Below are 17,990 nucleotides of genomic sequence, written 5' to 3' on the forward strand. Positions count from 1 at the left end.
CATAATGTACATGTAACATTATAAATAACACTTCTATGATGAACCAAGCCCTCATGTGCACCAAATAGTTTGTTTCTGAGGATATTACAATTGTGAGTGACCACTTTACAGATCAACCTCCTATGCTTGGACACAGTCCCAGGGGATCATTGTGTTAACCCAGGTCACATACATGCATAATCATTGCTTTTCCTGATTGTGTGCCAAAAAGGGTATAGTGTGAAGTCAGTTAATGTGTAGCCACAGTACGTGAGTCTTGTACAATGCAGACACTTCATTGTTGAAGTAAATATTGTATTTAAATATAGCCATCATCTTGTATTTGTCATGTGAGTTGCTGTTGTGTCTTTGTCACACACTTACATGTATGCATGTCAACTACAGATGTGCTACACATCATGGATGTTTTGTGCATGTGATAGTACAGTATTTGACAGACATCACAACATGACAAAGTGCACACTTTGACAGTGGTGTGCATGGCGACAATCTGTCTTTGCCTAGTGTACCAGCTAGGTTGAATTATATGAAACATGTCTGTGTACCTTTCAAACATGTGATAGTTGTTAGAAACATCTATCTTTGATACTTTGATAGGTGTGTGTTGAGTATGTGATGTTTGATCACATGGACAGAGACAGACACCATTGATTATTCAAAGTACAGCACTGTATTTGTTGACAGACCATAACAAAATTGAATATATGTTCAGGATGACATTGTTGTCCTTTGTGTATTTGCTTGACCTCACACATCTGACTTTACAGTGTCTTGCTTTAATGTGGTTGTTGAGTTTAAGAATATTAATTGTGAGATTGGAAAGTGTATTGTACATGTTAATAATTTTGAATTTTTGTATCACAGGAGACCAGCTGTCCACAGACCCTTCCCCAACTCAGAGACCATGGTAGAACTTGACAGACGATATCGATTCTTCAGAGCACCCATTGTGAAGTTGGCAGACCAGTTGGCTCCCCGTTTGCAAAATGGATGCACATATCCCTTAGCGCTGACTCACAAAGTGAAGATGATGGCGGCACTATATTTCTTTGCCACAGGAAACTTCCAGTATACTGTGGCTGCTGCTGGTGGGATGTCACAGACAATGTTCAGTTGTGTGCCACATGATGTGTGTGAGGCAATGTTGAACTATCTGAACCTCTACACCAGGTTCCCAACACCACAACAGTTTCATGCTATCAAAAGTAAGTTTTATGCTTTAGGACACATGCCAGAAGTAATTGGCTCCATTGCTGGTGCACATGTGGCTTTGTTCCCACTACAAGCCAATGAACAGACATACAGAATCGCAAACATTACCACTCCATAAATGCCATGGTGGTATGTCTGGCTGACATGAACATCTCACATGTCTGTGTACATTTCCCGGGATCAGCACATGACGTGTACATCATGAGAAATAGTTGGATACCACAGATGATGTCTCAGCTGTAAAATGAGTAAGCAGTTCAATTCAGTTCAGTAAGCTTTATTCAGATTGTGTAGCGACCATAAAAGCAAATATAGATATACAGACACTAAAATCCAATTACAGATTCATAAAAACAGCAAATATACACATACAGTCAATTAAGTGCAATTATGAAAATACAATCTCAGTTAAAAAGTACATTAAAAGACCATCCATTTTCCCGCATGAATTGATTTTAATATAAATGTTGCAGTATAAAAACAAATCCCAGGCTCTCTTAGGGTAAACAATAGACTCATAGCAGCATTGGTGGTTATAGCATTATATTTCTTAAACAAAGGTTTTAGATGGACAATTCTATAGTTCAGATACAGATCGCTTAAAAGTAGAAAGTGCTTAGTGCTCTGCTTAGTATGCTCATCACATGGGCATGGGTTGACTGGTCGCAGTTTCATTTTGGGGAAAGCGACTAGATAATGAACAAGGCCTAGTCTCATCCTTGTTATTACAAAGCGGTGAGAGGGTCTTGTAACCAGTGAGAAGTAGCTTTGGAAGCCATCGACGTCTATATACAATTGGTAGAGCTGATATGTGGTTTGTTTCCCCACGATTCTCATCCTGCACTCCTTCCTATGGGACAACATGTGTTCTTTATCTGCTGTTTGGACAGACCTATCACATCAATTCGATTTTCCAAGATCATGAGCTTAAATAGATCTCCATAAACGTTTGCTCTATATTTTAGCCAAGCGATCTTAAAACAATTGTCCAATCCCAGACAGTCCTTAATAATTGATTGAGTAAATATTGTCTCCTCTTTAGACCAAATTTATCTCCAGAGCAATAGGGGTCTCAGTGCGATCAAGTCTGACAGGTAGTTGAGCCCCACTTAAAAATGGAATAGCTCAGAGGATACTGATGCAGGCAGGCACAGAAGCTTTTAAAAAAATAGTTTTCCTCTAATTGTGATCTGTGACTGGAATGGTAACCCCATACCCCTGCGCCATATGCCATGTCTTTAAAACGGCGGTCCCCTAGTTTGGAGGCAAACCTAAAGAGCTCATGAAATCTATAAAAAAAGATTTAATTTTACTTGGTTTTATACCACAAACCATTGTATATGTTTTGGCCTTGTTTATCAACAGCTTCCTCCCATTGATAAAATCTGCGAAGCCATCTATTAATCGCTGTATGCCTACTGGTGTTCTAGATAAAAGCACTCTTTAAAAGACAAGGGTCCTTAGCTTATCAAAATCTAGAGTGTGAATGAAATATACGCCACAATAGTAGACTATATTCGTCCTGTTTCCAGCCGCACAGGGTATTTATTTAAACACGATGAAAAACAGTTAAATAAAAGGTTTTTAGGCACAGTACTGTACCTTACTCAAGAAGGACAAACAACATATAGGAGAGAAGATTTCACAGGCAAAAAAGAGCAAAGCTGGCCACTTTTAAATCAATGTTAAATTGAAGTATTTGCCAGAAAGCGCTAGACACAACTGGAATGAAACACAATGGTTAGGTTGTGAAAGCACTACATGAAATCGACGTTTCGCTCCCTTTTTGCTCTAATTACACGGCATCATCATCAGGACTAAAATTGACAACATTTGCCTGCCTGTAATTGTAATACGTTGCCTGTTGTGGAGGAAGAGGGAAGGAAGAAGGAGAAAAATGGTAGCCAGTGGTTAAATTAAAAAGTGATACTTCAACGAATCAGACAGTCCAACTACTTTGTACATTTTACATTTATTCGGAATCGACTTAGCGTGTTCTAATTAGTGTCTCGAGCAAAGTGAAGGAACCGGACTTTCATAACTGGGTGCGTAAGTGACTGGTGTCAGCACATTGAATCACGCTTTTACTAACATCGAGAGACCACAGAGGATGTTGCGGTTTAAGTTCTTTATCATTTAAGTAACACGGTCTATGAGGATCCATTTAAAGTGATTTTCGGCGACCTTCGAGTGACAAAGCAAGCGTGTGCATTCATACAGTGTCCTGGGGTAGAAGTGATTACGCCTTGTGGTTCCTAAAAACCGGGAAAATGATCTTACCCGATTCTGGGCTTTTTAGATCGGGAGCGTGTGGCGTGCCAGCCTCCACGGGTGGCTGATAGTACCTAACGGGCACCTCCCTTCGCCCAGGTTGAGCATTCTCACCCTGATATCAACATAGCTGCGCTATCAGCCACCCGTTGTACGTCTTGTGAATTCGAGGAATATACCGGCAAAAAGTCCTTGGGACGAGCCCCTCCAAACCCGTATCCCTATCTCAAGTAGAGTTTCCTTAATTAGACGTTTTATCCTAGCATCATTCTCCTCCATGCAGTGCTTGGAACTGGCCGGAGAAGGGGATGAAGAGGAGGAAGAGGAAGAGGATGAAGAGCGCTCGCTGGGACGGCTTTTGCGTGTATGCTTGCCCATGACAGACAATCAAAGAAAGCAGGACCAGAAACTGAAGGTGAACAGGTCCCAGAGAAGTACCACCAAACCAAGAGTATCAGTACACAGCCCACACCCAGCAGGATTGCCAATGTCCAGAATGCAGCTAAACAAAGAGGAAGCACCTTAATAAATGAGTGGAGTCATCAAAATGGGCACAGCTTGTTTGACAAATAGTCACTGTGTTCCCATATAGCTTGGGAACATCCCTGTTTCTTGTGCACACCGTCAGTGCTTAAAATAAGCTTCCAATCATTAGGTTGCAGATATATTTATTTTAATTCTTTGACGTCATTAGTTTCATGACAATAGATTTCGTGGTTTCATATGCGTATCATACACTTTTTACATGGCTCCAATGCATTTCGGGTGGTGTACCCTTCATCTGGGAGCTTCTGAAAACAACAATAAGACATAGCTAAGTATACTGTTCTAATCCAATGTGGTGGTAGTCGTAGCATGCGGGTGGGGGTAAGTGATATGGATGGTTGGCAAACTTGACACAGTGATCTAGATGGATTGGACGTGATGTGAGGGAAAATCAAGAAACATGTAGATTCGTGCTCACTACATGCCAGCTTGGCTTGCTCATTTCATACTTGTGTGGCATGCGGGGTGCGGGAGGGGCGTGCATGGGTAATGGACATTGTGTGAGCGCTGGGTATTTTAAACTTACGTGTAACCAGTATCATACAGCTCCTAAAAAAGATGGACACGAACGTGTGTGATTATTTAGTTTGTCTCTTCAATGTGTGCATAAAGCACCTACGTTCTCTTAATAAAAGGGCTCGTCGCGAGATACTTACGAAAAGTTAAAGTGCTCCGTGTAGTGAAAGTGATCTTCTCCGGCGTCCCTGCTCCTCGCGGATCAGGAAGTGGGTGTATGCTAATCGGTGGTTCATGCAAGATATAAACAACGGACTATGGGTGGCGGCCATATTGCGTGAGTGAATCTTAAGGAGTGGCATGCGCGGTGTACGTCTAGTACACCGTTTTCGTCGATTATGGGAAAATGTCATACCAAACGTGATAATAATAACAAACCAGTTATTCAAAGAAACAATAATTAAAAGAAACAATAATGAATGCTGGGTGAACAAAGTTCAATTAATATACCACAGAGTGGATAACCAGTCGTACTTCAGGACTGTCTGTAGACGGCAAATAACACCATGGGGTGTTTTCATAAGTAACATGAGTATTCCAAACGGTCATTCAGTCCCATGGTTTCATGGACTGTCATTTATAAATCCACGTCATCTCTCTTCTTAGAAGTTCTTTATGATTGTCCTTTCCCTCTCGTTTTTCAACAACTTCAAGCACTAGAAACTTGAGTTGTGACACGTTATGCCTGGATTCCGTGAAATGTACTGCTACATTGAATCTCGCATTGTTAGTTCTTATATTCGACTTGTGTTCGTTAATACGAATCTTTATTTTTCTCTCGGTTTTGCCGACGTATATGCTGCCACATGGGCACTTGATCAGGTAGATGACATTCTGCGTATCACACGTCGCGTTGACTCTCAGTCTGATCTCATTCCCTTTCATCGGATGGTTTATGGATGTGCCTTTGATTATGCAATTGCAATTGCCGCAATTCATGCATGGTTGAGTCCCTTTGTAATGGTGCTTGGTGGTTGTGTTATTGTTGAGGATCTCCTTTATGTTCGCGCTGCGGGTATATGCGAAGATGGGGGGATTTCTGAATGTATCTCCAAAGTCCTGTTCGGCAGTCAGAATTGGCCAGTGTCTTAAAATGGTTTTTCTGTAAGCTGTGCTTAGTGTGGAGAATCTTGATACTACGACCATTCTGTCCTCTTGCTTCTTGGTTGTTCTGGCTAGCAGTTTCTCTCTTGGAGTGTCTCGAGCTTTCTTCATGGCATCCTTTATTATTTCTTCCGGGTATCCTCTGTCACAGAATCTTTTTCTCATCTCGTTCAGGCGCGTCTCCACTATTGGGGGGTCAGAGATGATTCTTTTCACTCGTAACATCTGTGATGTTGGTAAATGTCGCTTGACGGATCCTTGGTGAAAGCTGGTGTATAATAGTGTGTTATTCCTGTCTGTGGGCTTACGGAATAAGTCCGTTTCAAACCCAGTTTCTGTAGTAGTGATTTTTACATCCAGAAAGGTTATGGTCTTTCGGTTGGTTTCCCACGTGAACTGAATTCTATCATTTGCCGAGTTTAGGGTTGTTAATGCTTGTATTAAAGATTCCTCTGTGTTGTTCCAAATGATAAAGACGTCATCAATGTACCTTGCGTACATTTCTAGGTTATTCATCTAGTTCGGGTTGTTGTAAATATTTTCCTCTTCAAAGAGCTTCATGTAAATGTTCGCATAGGTCGGTGCGGCACAATTGCCCATCGAGGTTCCGGACCGTTGCAAGTACCAGGTGTCATCTTGTCGGAAGTAGCTGTGATATAGCGTGAAGATTATTAATTCCATTAGGAATGTCTGCATTTCTTTCTCTATGTCACTTTCAAGGATGGCTTTCTCAATGGCTTCTATCCCTCCGTCGTGGGGGATGGATGTATATAGTGATCGTACATCTGCTGTACACAGAACTACTTGTTGGCCAAACGTAACAAATAGAGACATACCCTATGCACACACTTCAAAGGTACACAAATTATTTGGCACAAAATGTTCAAATACAATGTTCAATACAGTGCAGAGAAACCACAATAATATGTTAGTTCATGTAAATGAATAAACGAGTATTTGTATAGATTTCTTGATCTCCTTGTTTTAATCAATCACGAATTGTGAACAACCAGCCGACACGTGTTTCATCGCATCTCGCGAATCTTCAGGGCTGGAAATAATACAAAAAACAAGGGGCTATACTTGGGGATATGCACAGATGTATGGTGACCATTGGACACCACTTAAGGTCAGCAGTCGAGACAAGCCTCACATGCGATATACACATGCATAATTCTGGGCCCTTGAGATGGTTAGGGGAAAACATCCTTTAGTGTGCTAAGGTGCTCTCCGAAAGCTCATTCATTTCATGCACTAGGGTGAGCGACTGTGCACTTAAGCACCCTAAATGATGGCGTGGATATACATGTCTATTCCCTGCTAGTATTTCCAAGATGTGAGTGGTGAAGTGCTTGACTTAGTTTATGCCGAAGTGGGAGTTCATGCGTGCAAAACAGGTGCGTCATACTGTAACATAAGCCAAAAATCTGACACATACCTCCAATGGTTGTGTTTGTACCAAGCGGTCTAACATGGTGTAGAAGTAGTTGGAATTGAAAAAACAAGAGAAGGAAAATGGTGAAGGAGAAAAAGGTGAAGGAAAAAAAAAGGGGAAAAGAAAAGAAGAAAGGTCGAAAAGTTAGATGTTTTTTTTAAAAAACCCAAGTATTTCTTATCCTAAACAAGTAACTAGACATGGACATAAAGTCCTGATGAAAAAAAATAAAAATAAAAAGAAATGGTATTCTCACCGCTCTTCCGGTGATACTTCCGACCCGGAAGGGCCCAAAAACCGTCGTAGCTCAAATTGCGGAATGAATTAAATAGGCTGCAGTAAATTAAAAAGAAAAGATATATACAAATATATATCCGAATGTGTGGGGAATACACTTATTATGTTATGTGTAGTCCTCTTTCTTGACCGATAACTATCAACTAATATATTGATGTTTACATTTATATTGCGTGACACTAGTCTGTAAACATTTATTTATGTCAAAACCGATACTCTGCGAGACAACAATGCAAAAACTCATTGGAGTCGGCACGGGTGAAGTTTTTCACATTTAGAACAAGTGGGGGAGACAAAGCGCTATTGACTATTTCTAAATGACAATAACCTATTATCAGCGTAAAACATAAGCGCCCCTAATTGGGCAAATACTAGTAACACAGTTGGATGTTGTAATAATATTAGCAAAGGAGTTGCGTACCTTCCAAGCGTAATGCGCTTGTTTACGGGTTGCCCGGGAGAAGGTGTGGCATTCAATCGCTTTATTTCTGTAATGAAATATAAGCGAACAGTGTTGTAATCTACACGCAGTTTGTAGGCAAAAAGCATGTGGAGTTTATTTCTCCATGGTACATCCATATAAGCGGCTTACCTCTATTTCCTCGTGTTCCGCGAGTGTTAAGACTTGCTCAATGGCCGCATCCGGACTCGGTGTCTGAAATGCAAACATTCCGGCCGGGCGGTTAAATTTCTTGAGCGGTGTGTGTTAGAAAGTCATGTCCCTAGGAAAGCTGTAAATATACATACCTTGTGGACGTCTTATCTCTCTGGAATTCTCCCGGGTCTCTGTGTTCGGAGTGCCGACACGTGACCCGGAAGTACTTTTGGTTTAAATAGCGTCCGACCTCCTAGGTGACGCGATCGTCATTCCGGCAAGATGATTTAAAGAGACAGTGATAGTGGAGGGAAGCCAGGATAGAAGTATGTGTCCCTCAGAGTATTAATTACAATACAATACCTGATTCAGGCATGTGATAGGTGCCTAAAGCGGAATACGTGTAAAAGTTTTATGCATGTTAAATATAGGGACATGTCTATTATTTCATTCGTGTTGAGCTATATACACGCTGGTGGGGCATATCTTTATTTTCTGTGATAGCGTTACCGCGCAGCGTGTGGTGTGTGAAACAATATCACCTACCACATGCCTGAATCAGGTATTGTATTGTAATTAATACTCTGAGGGACACATACTTCTATCCTGGCTTCTCTCCACTATCACTGTCTCTTTAAATCATCTTGCCGGAATGACGATCGCGTCACCTAGGAGGTCGGACGCTATTTAAACCAAAAGTACTTCCGGGTCACGTGTCGGCACTCCGAACACAGAGACCCGGGAGAATTCCAGAGAGATTAGACGTCCACAAGGTATGTATATTTACAGCTTTCCTAGGGACATGACTTTCTAACACACACCGCTCATGAAATTTAACCGCCCGGCCGGAATGTTTGCATTTCAGACACCGAGTCCGGATGCGGCCATTGAGCAAGTCTTAACACTCGCGGAACACGAGGAAATAGAGGTAAGCCGCTTATATGGATGTACCATGGAGAAATAAACTCCACATGCTTTTTGCCTACAAACTGCGTGTAGATTACAACACTGTTCGCTTATATTTCATTACAGAAATAAAGCGATTGAATGCCACACCTTCTCCCGGGCAACCCGTAAACAAGCGCATTACGCTTGGAAGGTACGCAACTCCTTTGCTAATATTATTACAACATCCAACTGTGTTACTAGTATTTGCCCAATTAGGGGCGCTTATGTTTTACGCCGATAATAGGTTATTGTCATTTAGAAATAGTCAATAGCGCTTTGTCTCCCCCACTTGTTCTAAATGTGAAAAACTTCACCCGTGCCGACTCCAATGAGTTTTTGCATTGTTGTCTCGCAGAGTATCGGTTTTGACATAAATAAATGTTTACAGACTAGTGTCACGCAATATAAATGTAAACATCAATATATTAGTTGATAGTTATCGGTCAAGAAAGAGGACTACACATAACATAATAAGTGTATTCCCCACACATTCGGATATATATTTGTATATATCTTTTCTTTTTAATTTACTGCAGCCTATTTAATTCATTCCGCAATTGAGCTACGACAGTTTTTGGGCCCTTCCGGGTCGGAAGTATCACCGGAAGAGCGGTGAGAATACCATTTCTTTTTATTTTTATTTTTTTTCATCAGGACTTTATGTCCATGTCTAGTTACTTGTTTAGGATAAGAAATACTTGGGTTTTTTTAAAAAAACATCTAACTTTTCGACCTTTCTTCTTTTCTTTTCCCCTTTTTTTTCCTTCACCTTTTTCTCCTTCACCATTTTCCTTCTCTTGTTTTTTCAATTCCAACTACTTCTACACCATGTTAGACCGCTTGGTACAAACACAACCATTGGAGGTATGTGTCAGATTTTTGGCTTATGTTACAGTATGACGCACCTGTTTTGCACGCATGAACTCCCACTTCGGCATAAACTAAGTCAAGCACTTCACCACTCACATCTTGGAAATACTAGCACGGAATAGACATGTATATCCACGCCATCATTTAGGGTGCTTAAGTGCACAGTCGCTCACCCTAGTGCATGAAATGAATGAGCTTTCGGAGAGCACCTTAGCACACTAAAGGATGTTTTCCCCTAACCATCTCAAGGGCCCAGAATTATGCATGTGTATATCGCATGTGAGGCTTGTCTCGACTGCTGACCTTAAGTGGTGTCCAATGGTCACCATACATCTGTGCATATCCCCAAGTATAGCCCCTTGTTTTTTGTATTATTTCCAGCCCTGAAGATTCGCGAGATGCGATGAAACACGTGTCGGCTGGTTGTTCACAATTCGTGATTGATTAAAACAAGGAGATCAAGAAATCTATACAAATACTCGTTTATTCATTTACATGAACTAACATATTATTGTGGTTTCTCTGCACTGTATTGAACATTGTATTTGAACATTTTGTGCCAAATAATTTGTGTACCTTTGAAGTGTGTGCATAGGGTATGTCTCTATTTGTTACGTTGGAATAGTATAGCTTGCTAACTATCCTTTGAGTGGTTATATGGTTGTCCACTCACCCAGTTGCACCACACCCCACATAGTTCTAGAAGTGCTTCCATACTGGCAGTGCGCCCTCTTCTCTGACATCTAAAAACCATTCGCTATTTTTATTACTTGTTGGCCAAAGCCCACTTTGATTTGTGCCAGTTTCGTTAGAAAATCCGTGGTGTCCTGGATATAACTTTTCATGTTTTTCACTATCGGTTGAAGATACCGATCTATGAATTTTCCCACTGGTTCATGGAAAGAACCTTTTGTTGAGACGATGGGTCTGCATGGAGGGTCCATTAGATTCTTGTGTATTTTAGGGATCATGGTTATGGTCGGACTCCTGGGAAATGCTTTTATCAAATATTTCTTGGTCCTGTCATCGATGATTGTCATTTCGTGTGCTTTGTTGATGATTTGAGCAAGTTCCTCTTTGAACTGATTGGTGGGGTTGTTTGGAAGTTTCAGATACAATTGTTCATCATTGATGTGTTCATCCATCTTCAATTTATACATGCTAGAGTTCATCACTACTAGTGCACCTCCCTTATCGGCTTTAACGCACTTGATGTTGGTGTTTTGTGAGATCTTTCGCAATGTGTCGACATCCTTCTGTGTCATGATTTATAAATTACAGTCCATGAAACCCATGGGACTGAATGACCGTTTGGAATACTCATGTTACTTATGAAAACACCCCATGGTGTTATTTGCCGTCTACAGACAGTCCTGAAGTACGACTGGTTATCCACTCTGTGGTATATTAATTGAACTTTGTTCACCCAGCATTCATTATTGTTTCTTTTAATTATTGTTTCTTTGAATAACTGGTTTGTTATTATTATCACGTTTGGTATGACATTTTCCCATAATCGACGAAAACGGTGTACTAGACGTACACCGCGCATGCCACTCCTTAAGATTCACTCACGCAATATGGCCGCCACCCATAGTCCGTTGTTTATATCTTTGCATGAACCACCGATTAGCATACACCCACTTCCTGATCCGCGAGGAGCAGGGACGCCGGAGAAGATCACTTTCACTACACGGAGCACTTTAACTTTTCGTAAGTATCTCGCGACGAGCCCTTTTATTAAGAGAACGTAGGTGCTTTATGCACACATTGAAGAGACGAACTAAATAATCACACACGTTCGTGTCCATCTTTTTTAGGAGCCGTATGATACTGGTCACACGTAAGTTTAAAATACCCAGCGCTCACACAATGTCCATTACCCATGCACGCCCCTCCCGCACCCCGCATGCCACACAAGTATGAAATGAGCACGCCAAGCTGGCATGTAGTGAGCACGAATCTACATGTTTCTTGATTTTCCCTCACACCACGTCCAATCCATCTAGATCACTGTGTCAAGTTTGCCAACCATCCATATCACTTACCCCCACCCGCATGCTACGACTACCACCACATTGGATTAGAACAGTATACTTAGCTATGTCTTATTGTTGTTTTCAGAAGCTCCCAGATGAAGGGTACACCACCCGAAATGCATTGGAGCCATGTAAAAAGTGTATGATACGCATATGAAACCACGAAATCTATTGTCATGAAACTAATGACGTCAAAGAATTAAAATAAATATATCTGCAACCTAATGATTGGAAGCTTATTTTAAGCACTGACGGTGTGCACAAGAAACAGGGATGTCCCCAAGCTATATGGGAACACAGTGACTATTTGTACTACTAAACGCACTTTGGAAGGACGTGCCACCTGTATGTAGCACCCAACCTTTGAAAGACTCACAAGAACGTTTCGAAATAATCATCTCAAAAACTGCTGTGCGCCCCCAACTAAACCACTTAGTCACAGCTTGTTTGAAACAGTAAATTGAAGACAAATGTCACTAGAAATCACAAACAAAGGAAAAGAAACAGAACGCTATGTGGAACTCACCGAAGCCGGCTCCTAAATGCACACTGCGTAGGAGCCTGGCTTAGCAGCGCCTGACTTCTGGTCACGCTTGCCATCTGGAAGCCAGGTATCGTGACCCGGAAGAGGTCATGGAACAGTCACCCTTCTGCTGGAGAGACTTCCCAACGAACCCGGCATTCGGGATGTGGGGACCAGGACACCCGCAGCGAAATAACCTGATGAACATCAACCATTCACCTCAAGCCCAGCATGGTGAGGAAGCCACGGCAGCACAAATTCAACGCCCAGCAGCAAAAATGAATGACAAATATTCCAGGAGCGTCTGAGCTCCTGCATCATTCTTCTACTGTCAGTAGACAGAAAAAAAGAACCAGAGGACTGCTTGGAGGGGTATGCTTATGTACTCCCAGAGGAAGGGGGAGTGGTAGGGCCAGCATTACTTTGTTCTTTTTTTTCTGTCAGCAAGATAGGTTATCTCACTTTATAAATGAATGGGACGAGGACAGGAGGGACCTGGGGGTATCGCATCTGGAAGATCTATTGACATGGAAATCTCTCCTTCACATACCAGTGTCATAATGATCCACAATGGGATCTTTATATTGAGAAATCTGATGTAACATGCAGTGGAACGGCAAAAGCAGCCTGCTTCATCCTCAAATCTCAAATTACATACTGCAAAGGCCTTCTCGAAGATCACTTTCTACACCGCAGGGTTAGCCTGAGGTATTAATCAACAAAGATGGAGCGAAGGAGAACAATTATATTGAATATTATTTTCCCTGCAAATGTCTTTTCTTTTGCACATCTGACCAATCCAACTCTATCTGGATTTCGGCATAGACAGATGATTGTACCACACTCCTTTCTATTTTTATGGAGGTTGTGGACTAATGATCTTGTCCTTTGGACGTTCAAAAGAATTTCCTCAATACCTGTAAAAATTAGGTCATGAATATTGGGTTTTTATTGACCCAGGTTTTGATACATCTTAAAAGTGTATGAGCTATTTTTTGTCCTCACGATTACGTCTTCAAGCTTCTGACTTAACCATTCGACTCACAACCATAGTTCCTGGTAAGCTGCGCGCATACGCTCGCGCGCACAGGGCCTTTATCAAGCGTGCACACAGTCTTTCAAAGTGCGCACGTCTCTGATTCATAAGAGATTGAGGGGTACATTCACAAGAGTGTGTGCTAAACTTCACCAAAAAATGCTAACGCACCTTTACACATCGCAGCTGATCGTGGGAAAATAACCCCGTGTTAAAGTGGAATTCACAACAAGGCAGTAGCTTGCAATAGTCTGCCGAAACCGTGGCCGAGGTCTGCGATACAACCACCTCGATGGGGCTAAAACACAAACCTCAATGCGAAAAAACATGCAATGCGCCAAAGCACAATAACGAAATCAGAGATAAGCTCGTCCAGGCAACACACACATGGCAGGTGGGAAACATCACTATAAAAGTAGAAAAAACAAACAAACACAAACTGACCAACACCCAAGCACCATGGAGGCAGCCGGAGCAGGCGCAAAGGATGAGCGCAACCCCACAAGCACCCTGGACAACCAGCCTGGGACCTTGGGGACAGGGAAGAGCAAGGACAAGAAGAAGAGGAAGATGAAGTTCAGTCCGCAGGAAAAGAGGATCCTGATTACGGAGGGGATGGAATACCATCAACAACTGTTCTTCACCTCCAACGTGTCATTGGGAACCAAAAATGGGATATGGCGGGACATCGTGGACAAGGTGCATGCCGTCGGAGGGCACAAGAGGTCAATGGACGAGGCCAAGAAACGATGGAATGACATCAAGGGAAAGACCAAGGACAGACTCTCAGCCAACCAGAAGGCAGTAATGCAGACTGGAGGTGGGAGCCCAGTGCCACAGCTAGTGCTGGATGACATGGAGGAGCTGGTATCAACAGTCATCAGCGTGGAGACTGTGGCCGGAGTCGGGGGACCGGACACTGCTCGACAGGACACAAGACAACCACAACAAGGTAAGTGACCACCAGGTACTGAGGGGACGGGTGGAGAGGGCCACAATGGCACACATGCATAATCAAGCAGTGCACACCCACAAGGACTCTGGGTCATGCCCCTGATCTACACACTGTAACAATGTACAATGCCATGCTGTCTGAATGTCAACAAGTACCATGTGGCTACATACATGTGGCACGTTATAATATACCATCTCCCCTTCACATTGCAGGGGCACCATCAACACCCCTCGCAGAGCAGTCCCAGCCACTCTTCACAGATGACGAGGAGGACAATGCCAGCATCGACACCCAAGCCCTCCAACACATCATGGACATCATCTGCAACTCGCCTCAAGGATCAGGGCAGCCCAGCTGCATCGAGGAGACCCCACCTACTACCCAAAGCACCCAGCAGGAGGCACCCACAGCCCCAGCTCTCTCCCAAGACCCCCAGGAACAAACTATGACCTTCCAACGCCGTGTGGTGGAGGACCAGAGGGAGACGGCTGAGCACGTGTGGTGGGGTTTGGCCTCATGGCTACTAAAATGGACGCCATCCATGGTTGTCTAGGTCCCATCAGGGACCAGCTCCAGTCCCGAACGGACACCCACGGCCCGCCCCATGGTCTCCAAGGAGCCCTGACTGACATTGCTGGAGTCAAGACGCGGAGAGAACACCTGTCCGCTCAGACTAGCCCCAGCGATACCAGCCGTGAACTGGCACACATGCGGAGGCTCATGGAGGACATGGTGCGGATGGAGGCGGAAGGGATGGCAGCCACTTCTTCACATCAGCAAAATGTAGCTGGGATCTACCATGCCCTGCAATTAATCATCATGGCATTTCTGCCACAAGGCATGGTGCTCATGAATGCTGCTGCCCCCACACCGTCCACATCTCTGCCCCCTGGTATGTCAGTGCCTCACAGTGTGGGAGGCGTATCCACTCCAGCACCTGATGTGCCACTGCCACACAGTGCGGCCGACAATCCACCTCCGGCCCCTGATGTGTCAGTGGCACACAGTGCGACAGCCGGTACTGCAACACCCACAGGTGAGGCAGTGTACACATACGAGGATGCGGACGTGGATGGGATTGTTGTAATAAGGAGGCAGAGGCATTGATCTCCACCACCTGGCCTGTTTCTGCTTGGTGTCGCACAAGGCCCCATGACCTCCCACTGACGCCCGATACACTCTGCTGCAATCACCTTGGACCGCAACATGGACTACCATATCCTATTTGATGATCAATGACACAGCGACCAGACTGCGGTCTTTACCCTTCCTCTTCCATAGTATCTGTCATCCCTGGATGGACTCTGGTAGGCCCTCCACTGGCCCGTATTGTTTGGTGTGCTTGGCATGGCCCTGTACCGCTCCAGCTGCAAAACTCCACTGGATGTACAATAAATATCCAGTAATGCACTGCTGTGTAATGTCTTTCATCACTCCTGCATGAATGTGGGGATGGAAGAGGGTGCAGTGATTTCCCTTATGTCAATGTTGCTCATCTAGTGGGAAGCCAGTCACCGTGTGCTACATTGCCTGTTGTGTCCCGGGTGCTGTGGACACTACAGCAGGGACACACGCATTCGTCAATTCCTTGTCCAGACATGGACTGGACCATGCAAAAACAACAGTTGATGGACAGAATGCAGAACAATGTCATACACTCACCCCAGTACAGAGATCTGGGCCTAAATCCATCATTTTTTTGCACTCCACACCACCCCAGTTCAGACATGGCCATATGCAAATCAGTCTGACCCTGTGCCTCATGGGAACAGTCCAGCCCGAACTGCCAAACCATGTCTTTCCTGGACCGGAATCAAGCATCCTAGGACGGGTTTCTGGCTATCAGCCTTCTTCAGCCAGGATAGCTTGACTCCAGTGGTGTGGAGAGCCATGCCCTGAGCCCCCGAGTCATTGCTGCAAGCCCTGCACTGGTTTGGCGTAAGCCCGGCCAGACCACTCCATTGACGCTCGAGGGGAGGCCCACATAGCTACCTGTCGCAGGCGTACTGGCTGGTGGTGTTCTGGTCACTGGTCTAGTTATCAGAATTTCATGGCCACTCCCTGAGGGCAGGTCTGCACACACCTCACACCCATCCGGCACAGGCATCACAGGCCATGTGACCCCGCAACTATAAGAGACCGACAATGTCACGTTCCCCTCTGTCGGAGGTGACTGGATGATGGACGCTCCACGGTGCTCAATCAGAAAGGGCCCATGATTTGCTGTGCACAGGGTTGGTGGCACCCGAGGCCTTGCAGCAGACATGGGCCTTCCCCCATGTGGCGCTGACTGGCGTAGCACAAGGTTAGTGGCACCCGAGGCCTTGCGGCCAATATCGGCTTACCACCACATGGTGCTGACTGGGGTTGCACAGGGTTGGTGTCACACGTAATTGCTGAGCGGGTGTGCAGCCTGCGATGATAATGTGTGCCATTGATGACTCAGGACTCAGCTTAATGTGTGGGACCTGCTGTGCTGCGGGGCGGGCCCACATGATGTGGACGATGCCATTATGGCGTGACCACAGTCTGGAGCTCCCACAGGCATGCAGTGTGCCTACTGATGGACACACCGGTGGTAGCAAGTGAGCAGTGAGACCTGTGTGCGCAGGGGCGGCGGTGTCTCTCTCTCTCTCCCTTCATTTCTTTCTCTCTCACTCTCTATCCCTTCCCTCTCTCTCGCTCACTCTCTCTCCCTTCCTCTCTCTCAATCTCTCTCCCTTCCCTCTCTCTTTCACTCTCTCTCCTTTCCCTCTCTCTCTCACTCTCAATCTCTCTCCCTTCCCTATCTCTCTCTCTCTCTCTCTCGCTCTCCCTTTCCTTCCCTCTCTTTGCCTCTCTGGCGTACTATCCTTCTCTGCTCCTCTGTGTCTCTCTCCTTTGATGTACGCATGACACAAGTCCTGATTTTGTGCTTTCTTTTCCAGGCTGTGTCGACGAGATCGTCCCTGGCGGGCCCGACAGGAGTCTTCCGCAATTGCTATTTTGTATTGTGTTTCAATAAAGTTTTTGGTTGTTACTTCAGTGCTGTGTGACTGTTTTTCGTACTTCTGGCCACACATGTGTGTATTTATTTTGGCACTGTGCACCATCGTGCGTTTGTTGTGGCTCTTGTGTCGTGCACAGTATATGTATGTCCGGGGGGGACCTGGGGTGGTTGCGGGGGTGTTGTGGCCCTCATAGGTATCCGCGTTGCATGATCATTGTCTCCATGGCATCTGTGGGGCTTCAGGTGTGGTTCTTGGCTGGGCTCCCTTTCATGCTGCAGGTAGTCATCTGCTTAACAGCAGCAGAAGGCAGGTGTTAATTCCCTGCTGCTACCACTGCTTATCACCTGTTTTTTGTTCACTTCGCAGTTCTAGCAGTTCGTTGTGAATGTGGTGTTGTGTTTTTTTTGTGTGGTTTTGCACAAGAACGCCCACTTTGCATCTCATTAGGGTTAGTTGGTAATGTCCACCGTGGAGATAAATTTTGGGGAAGTTATCGCGGGAATAGAGAGGATGTCTGCAGTTTGCACCAGCTTGTGAATGGAGTGTTAAATCTAGCTCCACATTTTTTGCGTTACGGTGGGGATAATTCGGAGTTAAGTCCTTGTGAATATCCCCCTTAGACCGTTCTCCAGCCACAGCCTTTAAAAGTGGAG

Source organism: Lissotriton vulgaris, chromosome 5, assembly GCF_964263255.1.
Source record: "Lissotriton vulgaris chromosome 5, aLisVul1.2, whole genome shotgun sequence".
Taxonomy (NCBI): Eukaryota; Metazoa; Chordata; class Amphibia; order Caudata; family Salamandridae; genus Lissotriton; species Lissotriton vulgaris.